The sequence below is a fragment of the Triticum aestivum genome, unplaced genomic scaffold (assembly GCF_018294505.1).
Source record: "Triticum aestivum cultivar Chinese Spring unplaced genomic scaffold, IWGSC CS RefSeq v2.1 scaffold120443, whole genome shotgun sequence".
In the NCBI taxonomy this organism is placed as follows: Eukaryota; Viridiplantae; Streptophyta; class Magnoliopsida; order Poales; family Poaceae; genus Triticum; species Triticum aestivum.
In genome coordinates this window covers 27771-37692 of record NW_025227605.1, presented here as the reverse complement: position 1 = coordinate 37692, position 9922 = coordinate 27771, and the positions used below count along the sequence as shown (strand labels likewise).

At 47.2% G+C, this 9922-nt stretch overlaps 1 pseudogene; it reads left to right on the top strand.

Moving 5' to 3' along the window:
* Positions 1 to 8619: 8619 nt before the first annotated feature.
* Positions 8620 to 9452, top strand: LOC123172774 (ankyrin-3-like; annotated as a pseudogene).
* The last annotated feature ends 470 nt before the right edge of the window (positions 9453 to 9922 follow it).

The window sequence follows — 9922 nt, the reverse complement described above, 5'->3', positions numbered from 1 at the left end:
GAAGTGTCAGCTGCTGACGAGTGAAAACCCAACTGCTGAAGACAGTCGCTGAGGCGAGCATACCAGGCCCTAGGTGACTGTTTTAAGCCATATAATGCTTTCTGCAACTTGCAGACTTAATTAGGATGAACATTATCATGGAAACCGGGAGGCTGCTGCATATAGGCTTCTTCAGTCAGGGTACCATGCAAGAAAGCATTGCTGATGTCCACTTGACGCGGGTGCCATCCACGAGAAATAGCCAGAGAAAGCACAAGACGCACCTTGGCTGGTTTGACGACAGGAGAAAACGTATCCGTGTAATCGATACCATGCTGCTGAGTAAACCCGCGAGCAACGAGGCGAGCTTTGAATTTGTGCAAGGAGCCATCAGACTTGTGCTTCACTTTAAATACCCACTTACAACTGATGATGTTCTTGCCAGTAGGACGAGGAACAAGGGTCCAAGTGTTGTTCTGTTGAAGAGCAGAAAACTCATCCTCCATGGCAGACCGCCACTGCGCATCAGCGAGGGCGAGGCGATTGGACCAGGGCTCAGCATGGAAGGCGCGTCGACGAGGGTCATAGCGCACGGTGCCGTCAGATGGTACCAACTTCTGGACAATGTTGTCCCGGAGCCGTGTTGTCATCGGATGTGGCGCAGGCGGCCGTTGAGCGACGATAGGAGGCGAGGACGGTTCTGCAAAGACTGGTTCATGGGCCGGGGTTGCTGAGGCGGGCTCCTCGGGGGAGGCCGCAGCAGGCGACGGCTGGCTGGGGCTATTAGCCTTAGGCTCGGACGTGGGCGTTGGCGAGGCAGACCCATCTGCATGGCGCGTGCAGCGGGTCGTCGGGCCCATGGACGACGTCGATCCGGAGGGCGACATGGTGCAGTACCTGTAGGTGAAGGAGAGCTGCACAAGGAGTCAGTGAGCAAGGAAATATCATATCGTCTCATGTGATCATCCACTACAGCCGGCTCGGTGATTGGAAACTGATGGAGGAGTGGGAAGAAGTGGTTCGGTTGGTGGTGATTGTGGTGGAGCAGTGGCAAATGGAAACACATGTTCATCGAATACAACATCACATGAGATGTAAATACGCCCACTGGTTCGATCGAGGCACTTATACCCTTTGTGCATGGAACTATAACCGAGAAAAACACACTGTCGGGAGCGAAACTCGAGTTTCCTATTGTTGTATGGCCGAAGGTTCGGCCAACAAGCACATCCGAACGCACGGAGGAAAGTATAATCTGGTTGCTCGTTCAGAAGACAAGAAATAGGGGTGGAATTTTTTAGGACACGTGTGGGCATACGGTTGATAAGATAGCATGCAGTGATAAAAGCCTCATCCCAAAAACGAATAGGAAGCGATGAGTGAGCAAGAAGGGCGATGCCTGTTTCAACTATATGGCGATGTTTGCGCTCGGCGATGCCATTTTGCTAAGAAGTATGTGGGCTAGAGACACAGTGCATGATGCCTTCCCGAGCAAAATAACGATTGAGACAGCGATACTCGCCGCCCCAATCAGATTGAACAGCTTTTATCTTAGTGTCAAGCATGCGTTCGACATGTTTCTGAAAGGTGTAGAAAGCTTGTTCCACATCAGACTTGCGTTAAACGGTAAATCCAAGTAAAACGACTGAAATCATCCAAAAAACTCACATAATACTTAAAACCACCAACATATGTGATGGCCGGACCCTAAACATCCGAGTGAATAAGCTCAAGAGGCGTATGAGTAACATGATTGGAATTATAAAAGGGTAACTGATGTATCTTTGCTCGTTGGCAAGAATAACACACACTAGACTCAAGAGATGTTGCACAAGCAAATTTATTTGATCTAAGTACTAACTCAACGACATTCTTTGCTGGATGACCTAATCTGCGATGCCAAAGGTCCAAAGAGAGCTTGACACCGGCAAGAGCTCGACGATTATTGGACCAAACGAACGGAGACTGGAGGCTTGGCACCGGGTAAAGACCATTGCGGCATCTACCGCGAAGAAGAACCTGCTTCGTTGCTCGGTCCTTAAGATAAAACACATGAGGATGAAATTCAGCAAAGGCATCACTGTCATAAACCAATCGATAAACAGAGAGCAGATGTTTATTAACATCGGGAACATGCAAAATATTGCGGAGATGAATTGGTTTAGATGAGCCAGATATAGATGAATGACCAACATGTGAGATAGACAAACCTGCTCCGTTCGCGACGTGCACCTTGTCCTTGCGGCCGCAGCGCTCGTGGATGGCGAGGCGATCAAGATCGCTCGTCAGGTGATCGGTCGCCCCCGTGTCTGCGTACCAGTCGGTGTCGACGATGTAGGAGCCCGTGTTGGCAGCGTTGCCGGAACGCTCGCGCTGATCTTCAGGCTGGAACGCATGGTTGAAGCGGTTGCGGCAGAGGAGCTGGAACTGGTGGTGAGGGTGCCAGCGGCAGCCGTGGTAAGGGCGCCGGCAGTGTTGGAGAGGAGGCTAGGGGAGGTGCCGGCCATGGTGGAGGAGATGGGATCTTGTTGCTATGTATACCAAGTCAGAAAGGATTGTTTGCCGTGAACTACCCCGTAGGGCTGGCCATGTATTTATATTGAGGCGATAAGCATCGCATGGAGTTGTTACAACTGAAGTACATAATCGTAACTACAAGATATACATGGCGGCTATACAAGGATATGCACCAATAAGGTTAGCCTGAACTAACGTAATCTACAAGGTTGTTTAACAATGATCCATCTGTCAATCCATACATGCTTCCTCCGGTTTACCATTTTTATCATCTTTTTCACCAAAGGATGATGGCTTTCACCGGTAGTTGGCTGTTTCCAGATCCTTAGAATTGACGTGTTGCTCCTCAAGATCTAAGCCAAAAGTACAAAAAAGTGTAGAAATTTTTAAAATACATGCAAAATATAAACACACACTCCACATGCAGGTGGGGGTCCACAAGGGCCTTTTGGCCGAGAATTGGAGTCAATCCGCACCTCCTTGTCAAAGTTGTTTCCAGAAAAGTCCATATTACAACTCTCAACTTGCTACTCGGTTTAAGGGTTCAAGCCTCATCTTCAAAACCGGTCACTCCATACTCCAAACTAACCAGGTTCAGAAATCAACCCCCACTCTACTTTTGATCAACTAGAGCAGTTTTGAACACATTAATTGCTGACTGGATAACGCCACGTCAGCTGGCCAACACCAAGGGAAAAAACCATCTATCTCGAGCCCATCATGCACCACAACAGGCAAGGAAAGATGCTTATCGGGACACCTAAAGAATGGCGCTAGTAAGTGCGTCCGGCCCCCAACGTGTGTGTGTCTCTCCTGTGACCCGCATCTTCTCAGCCTTCATGATTGAGCTCACCGGCCTGTGCAGGAGATCTCTGACGGTGGCCATGCCTACATCAAGATCATTGTAGATGAGGTAGTGGTCGTGGTGCGGTCCTTGCAGGTGCTCTAAGGCCCTGCTTATCCCCTTCCAAGGTAGGAAGGCTAGGTTGTTGTCTGGGAGCTACATATCCAGCTCAAAATAAAACTCACAGTTGTCGGCAAAGGTGAGCCAGAGAGGTCCCTTGTGCCGATTGATTCCCCAGCTCCTACCTGGCTACCTTGAACCAAGTCATCCCCGACGATGGTAGTTGTGTGATCTTGCTGATCCAACGACCTTTGCATCGCCGAGGACCCTGACAGGGTCGTGACCCGCACCCCCAAGAGGCAGGTCTGACCACATAGAATACCCTAGTAGAATCATGACCCTCGTGGTGGAAGAGGGACACGTCATGTGTGTGCCGCTAAAGTCTGAGCTCGCCGAACGCAGCCCCTAGCTCGCCCCCATTTCGCCTTATACTTTCCAAAAAAGCTCCAGTGAGAATTCTCCTGCAGTGGCCACTGAGCTCGAGCTCCAGCGCTTCGACCGTCTCACTCACAAGAATTCCGGTCGGTTTGGCATTGAGGGAACCAATGACATTCTAGAGCGTGGGCACTCGCATGGCCTCAGATGCCGACCCAACATACTAAGCCGTGACGGAGATCGACATCGAGGTCTGTAGGGCCTGGGATTATGGTCTCCCTCATGGGTGGATCAAGTCATGGGTGGTTGAGCTTTCTGCCCAAGTCTGCCTCCAGGAAGCCATCATCACCACCCAACACTTTGTCCCTAACCACTGTGCCATCCAAGTATACATCACCACCAAAATCACCAAAAATTACCACCACAAGGAGCATGTGGAGCGAGACTAATTCCTCGAGCCACGACTGGTTCACCCACTCCTCTTGTTTGGACACCGTCTCGGATGATGATGATTCTTGTTTCATCTACAAAGGTGCTGCAAAGCAGAGCGAGTACATAAGTTTCCAACACAAGAAGTGAGATTCTCCCTATGAGAGAGTGGCGTTCTCACAAGCGGCGAAAGGGAATCACCAGAGCTTTGACTTCTATAAACATAGACCATTTTTCCATCTGCACGAAACCCTACTAGGGACACATTGGTCACCAACGTCTTAGGAAATGCATAAGCATATACCAGAATACTTGTAAACCAATCTAAGTTGTCCGATGGAAGCACATATCATTTCTCATCTATCAAGTGGACTAAAGGAAAGTACTCTTAATCATACTTGTTTTGCGAAAGCTAGTTGTAATCACATTGATCCTCAGTCTAGCTACATATTCATAGCAATCAAAATCACATTTATAGACCATGATAGTCTAATCTTGCCAAATCATTTTGGTGAAACTACATTTCAAAAACTTAGATCCACAAGACTCTAAATCTGACCATAACAAACATATTTTTGCAAACACATTTTGCCTCTTGGAAATATCATATCCAATTAAACGTATTGTAGATGCTATAGAGAATCGAATGGATAGACCTAAACAATTGATCTTCCCATAAGTGAACCATTTTACCATCATTAAGTAACCACTCATATATCCGAGTTGAGCAAACATAATAGCCCAAAGAATACACCTTTTCAGAAAAGGTGATGTATTTGTATCACAAGACTATACATCACCATATTGCATCTTGTTTAGAGCTTATCTTTCCTCCACTGTCACCACTGCATCGGCTATGTCCAAGCTTCGCCTCCTTGGTGCTGTTGTCCCATGTCATCCCCGTCTCTACCTTATTGAAGAACAAAGTATCTTATATTTACTAATTGGAAGCACCAAATGAGCCTCCATGTTAATAAAAAAGCAGAAATAATAACCTTAGGATATTAATTCTAGGGCTTGGATTAAATAAGGGGCCATGGAAGTTTCTTTCGTTTTAAAAAAAGTCTTATGTGGTTAGTCAGGTTGTGGCTGACACCCTCGCCAGGCTTCCGCTTGAAGGTTGCAGAGAAACATGACGTGTACATGGTGGTAAGTGGTGAGAGCGTGCGTGAAGAAGTACACCCTTGCAGGGTTATAAATGATCTATTTAAATAGTCGCGTCCTCGGATATGGACTACTTGGAAAGTTTATATTGTTCATAGATAAGTTGAAATGGATACTCAATGCGCAAGATAAGTGTGAGTGTTATGAATGGTCTTCTCGTAGGGAGACGAGAGCGGATCCATAGTGGTGTATTGATGTTGTGAATATGTGGACCCGTATGCACTTTCTCATCTCAAAGAAAATACTGGTAGTCGTAGTACATGATAGCCACGGAGTCAAAGCTGGCTTGCTGCAGTTAGACTCCACAACCCTATTATTGATATTGATGCATATGTAGTTAGTTCTGATGTAAGTCTTGCTGAGTACCTTTGTACTCACATATGCTTATCTATACTTTTGCAGAGAGACTTCCGTCTCACTAGTAGTTTCAAGTAGTCTTCTATGATTAGCTTGGGAAGCCCAGATAGAGGTCTGGTTCCTATGGAGGGTCTTGTAGATAGTTAGGCTTCCCAGCCTTCTTTCTTTTCAGTTGTCTGTACTCAGACATATTTATGTTTCCGCTCGTTGCTAGTATGACTCTGTATGTTGGGTCATGAGACCCATGTTTGTAATATCAGGTTATGTATGGCTCTTCGGAGCATCTTCAATAAACATTTTGAGTCATAGAGTTATGTTGTGATGCCATGTTGTATCTATACATATCATGCATATTGTGTGTATGTTTTTGAAATGCACTGGTATGTGTGGGATTCGACACCTGCTTATCTGCTTTTGTAACCTTCCATACAAGGAAGCCTCCTAGTGCTTCCACTGAGCCATAATAGTTCGCTACTACTCCGGAACACATGGATTGACCAGCATGTATCCTACTTTGGTCCAGTATTTTTCCCTACCGGAAAATGTGACGCATTGTTCCTTTAAGTCCCTGTAGCTTGCTATGACTTGGGTTCATACATTGATGACCGACACGTGCATTGCTGGGTTATATATGACTGTCCCAGTACGTATGTGCCACCTTGGTTTATGACTAGTCATGTTGACCCAGGTTCTCTGTTAATATGGATGCTAGCATCGCAATCATATACGTGAGCCAAAAGACGCAAATGGACCCGGCCAAGGTAAAGGCGGCATCCGTGGTTACCGTGCATGAGGCCACAAAGTGATATGATGTGTCTTATGCTAGATCCGTGTGAGTTAGGATCGGGGTCCCGACAACCACCGCCATGTCAGCAGCGAGGCGGGCCTCTGCCGCCCTTGTCCTCTCCTTCCCACGGTGAGCACACCAGTCCTGATGGGACTCAAACTCTGCCAGACCGTTGATGGGGAAGGGGAGATTTGAAGGCTCCTGGGACAGTGATGATCCAGCCTCGGGGGATCCGAGAGCCCGATGCGCCGAAGCTATGGAGTCGCACCGGACAGATCCTACCATCGGTCGGGCGCTGTCCTCCCGGGAGTGGCGGAGTGCAATGCGGACAACCATTGCCGCCTCCAACCCGCACGGGATGACACTCCAGTTGACGGATCCGAACTAGCTAGTCTAGTCAGATCCACTGCCTGCCATGCTAGAGAAGGTCGGAGATCGCCGGACGGGAGTTTGGATGACGGAGGGGAGTGGACTGGAGTGGAGTGGAGTGTAGTGGCTAGGGTTCGGGCCGGTGAGCGGATGGGAAGAGCGTGGGCCGGGGATGACATGGCCGACTGGCCCGGACGCCCCATATCCATCCCATATTTGGGCTAGCTGAATATGAGGGGTGGCGGTCAGCCCGGGGCGTTTGAGGTGCCCGGTGTGGGTCGCATTTTCGTGACCGGGCCGTTCGCCCGGTCGTTTGCCGCGGTAGATGCTCTAAGCATGCCTATTGCATACTATTATACTCCGCTGTCATTAAGTTCATTGGTCTGATCCAAGCCTGCAAACACTGTCCAAGCCATCCACTGGTTCCTAGAAATACAATTTCTGTACTTGGTCATCACTCATCACCAAGTGTACCTTTGCCCTTTCATCTACTGTGGTCACCGCCAAGCATAGCTCGATCTTGGAGCATTTTTTACGGCACTTGCATGATAATATAAGATCAAGCTAATTAAGAACTAACTACACTACCTCAATTTTAATACTAGCTAGGTCGTCGTCTATTATTTTTGCTTGGGAGGATAGAAAGCCATCGTGATGTGTCTTGGTATGGGCGTATATATCCAAGTCTTGCTACTTGGTCTTACAAACAAGATTTGTAAACTTTGGTCTACTAATTGCTCTAGTGACCAAGATTTGTATTATATATCTGTCATTTGTCGGCTGAGATGGATACAAGTCTAAACCGCTCGCCCTTAATTACAAGATTTAGCCGCCCGCGTAATTAATAACATATACACCACTTGAACTAGTAAGAACAGCCACCTACCACACACCACGTTACAAGGTTGAGTAGCATGCTTATGTCAATCTAGCCTTAGTGTTAATTTCAACAGCTTTCTAGCATTTGTATTGGCTGGCCTGCAGCAAGCTAATGCCGACCGATGGCATTGTGAGAAATAGCAGATGGATTGTATATTTGTCCATATGATATAGTCAAATAAAGGCTATCTTACAATCATAAACGACTTGGAGACTGTTTGGGATGATCACCAGGGCACTGCTTATAAACGATTTAGAACCATGTGTGATCTAGTATTGACAGTGAAACAGAGGAAATATCAATTGAAAATGAAGATGATATAGTTAGCGCAGATCATTGCTTGGAAATGAGAAAGAATTGTTCAAGGGCTAACAATTGGCACACTATTTTTCTTTTCTTTTGAAGCTGTACTCTCCGGATCATTGACAATTCGGAGCGTAGCAGCTCTCATGTGCTCGTCGTCCGCAGGTCGAGGTCACTGAATGCGACAATAGTTAAAACCAAGTGTTAACATCATCATGTATTGAGAACACAAGTCTCGATGTGGTTTAGAGCCAGCTACCCATGTGCTCAACAGGTCACTACGAAAAGAAAACAGAAACCAAGACCTGTGATAAACAATTATGAACAAGACTTGGATCCGATCGAGCATAGCCCAACGTCGTGCTTTAATATTTGTGGTCGTTCGCTTGTATGATGGAAAAACTACACTCACTCCTTTCTGTGCACAAGTTTGATACAAGGGCGTCTTGGTTCCTGATATATACGAGTTGGCTGCTCAACCAGCACTCGTACAACTATATACATTCAGAACCAACCTTCTAACCACAAAGCTAGAGTTTCCTCCTCGTGTTGGTGATGGCATCGAGCACTGGGGAGGAAGCTCCTGCCTCACCCGTTGTGGGAAATGCTCCTCCACTGGTGACCACGGAAGCCAAGATGATTGTGGCCATCGGCCATGACCATTGCCAGAAGTTGAAGGATGTGTTGAGCAAGGAGGATTCTTCCACCATGGTAGTGGTGATGGCCTCAAGCAACCAGACTCCCACGCCGCCCAAGCCTCGCTTGCCGGTCATGGATTCCAGGCTGCTAGCAGTAGCTTGCTCTGGTTCATGGAAGAAGCTGCAATCATTTCTCAGTGGGGAAGACCGTCAAACCTCCGGCGACGGGGCTATCCGAAGCTCTGCTATGCAGCCAGCTTTTGGTGACGAAGAAGCACTTCTCAGGGAGTCTTTCCTGGATGCGGTCACCATGGACGGTGACACTTTTCTCCATGTGATGGCCACCAACAGTGATGGTGAGAACTTGGAGGAAGATGGCCCCATACGCAGGAAGGCAGTAAGCCTCGTCTTCATGCAAAACAGCCATGGAGATACGCCCCTGCACTATGCTGCACGGGCGGCGAAAATGAATATGGTATCTTTTCTCATTGATCTTGCTGGAGGCAAGGATCAAAATGCTGACAGAGTGAAGGCGCTGCTAGAAATGGAAAACAAGAGTAAATGGACAGTCTTGCATTAGGCGGTCCGCAGTGGGAAAAATGATATAGTCGAATTGCTCATGAAGGAGGATCCAGAATTGGCAAGTCTTCCGAAAGCTGGTACTTCTCCGCTGTACCTAGCCATCTTACTGGAAAACAGAATCATCGCCAAAACACTCTACAAGTTGAGCCGCGGGAAAAGCGGCAGTAACGACGAGAACCTTTCATACTCTGGACCAAGTGGACAAAATGCATTGCATGCTGCTGTTCTCCGAGGCAAAGGTACTCATGCTCACTTTGCAATGTTTAATCCTTGGTTTAACATACTGTTTTTCAATCTACATATTTTCGTGAGATATATACTATTATTTAGCATACATTTGGATTGGGATAGTTAGTGTTTATTGTGTTCAGGTATTTTATCAGTGGGACTTGTTTAAGAATATTTTTCTCCTTCGATTCGGTCTTTTTACCATAACCTATGTAGCTTCATTTTCATTAATGAAATCAGGATTAACTCACTTCGCAAAAACACGAAAGAAACAGACAATACATTGGGGATGGATGGGGTGAGGCGGGACTTATATATAGGGATGGCCATGGCGACCGCATCACTGGTTGTGGAAGCTGTTAGGTGAAGGCGGAATAACGTCGGCCAGGTAGGCGACACATTCGGTGGGT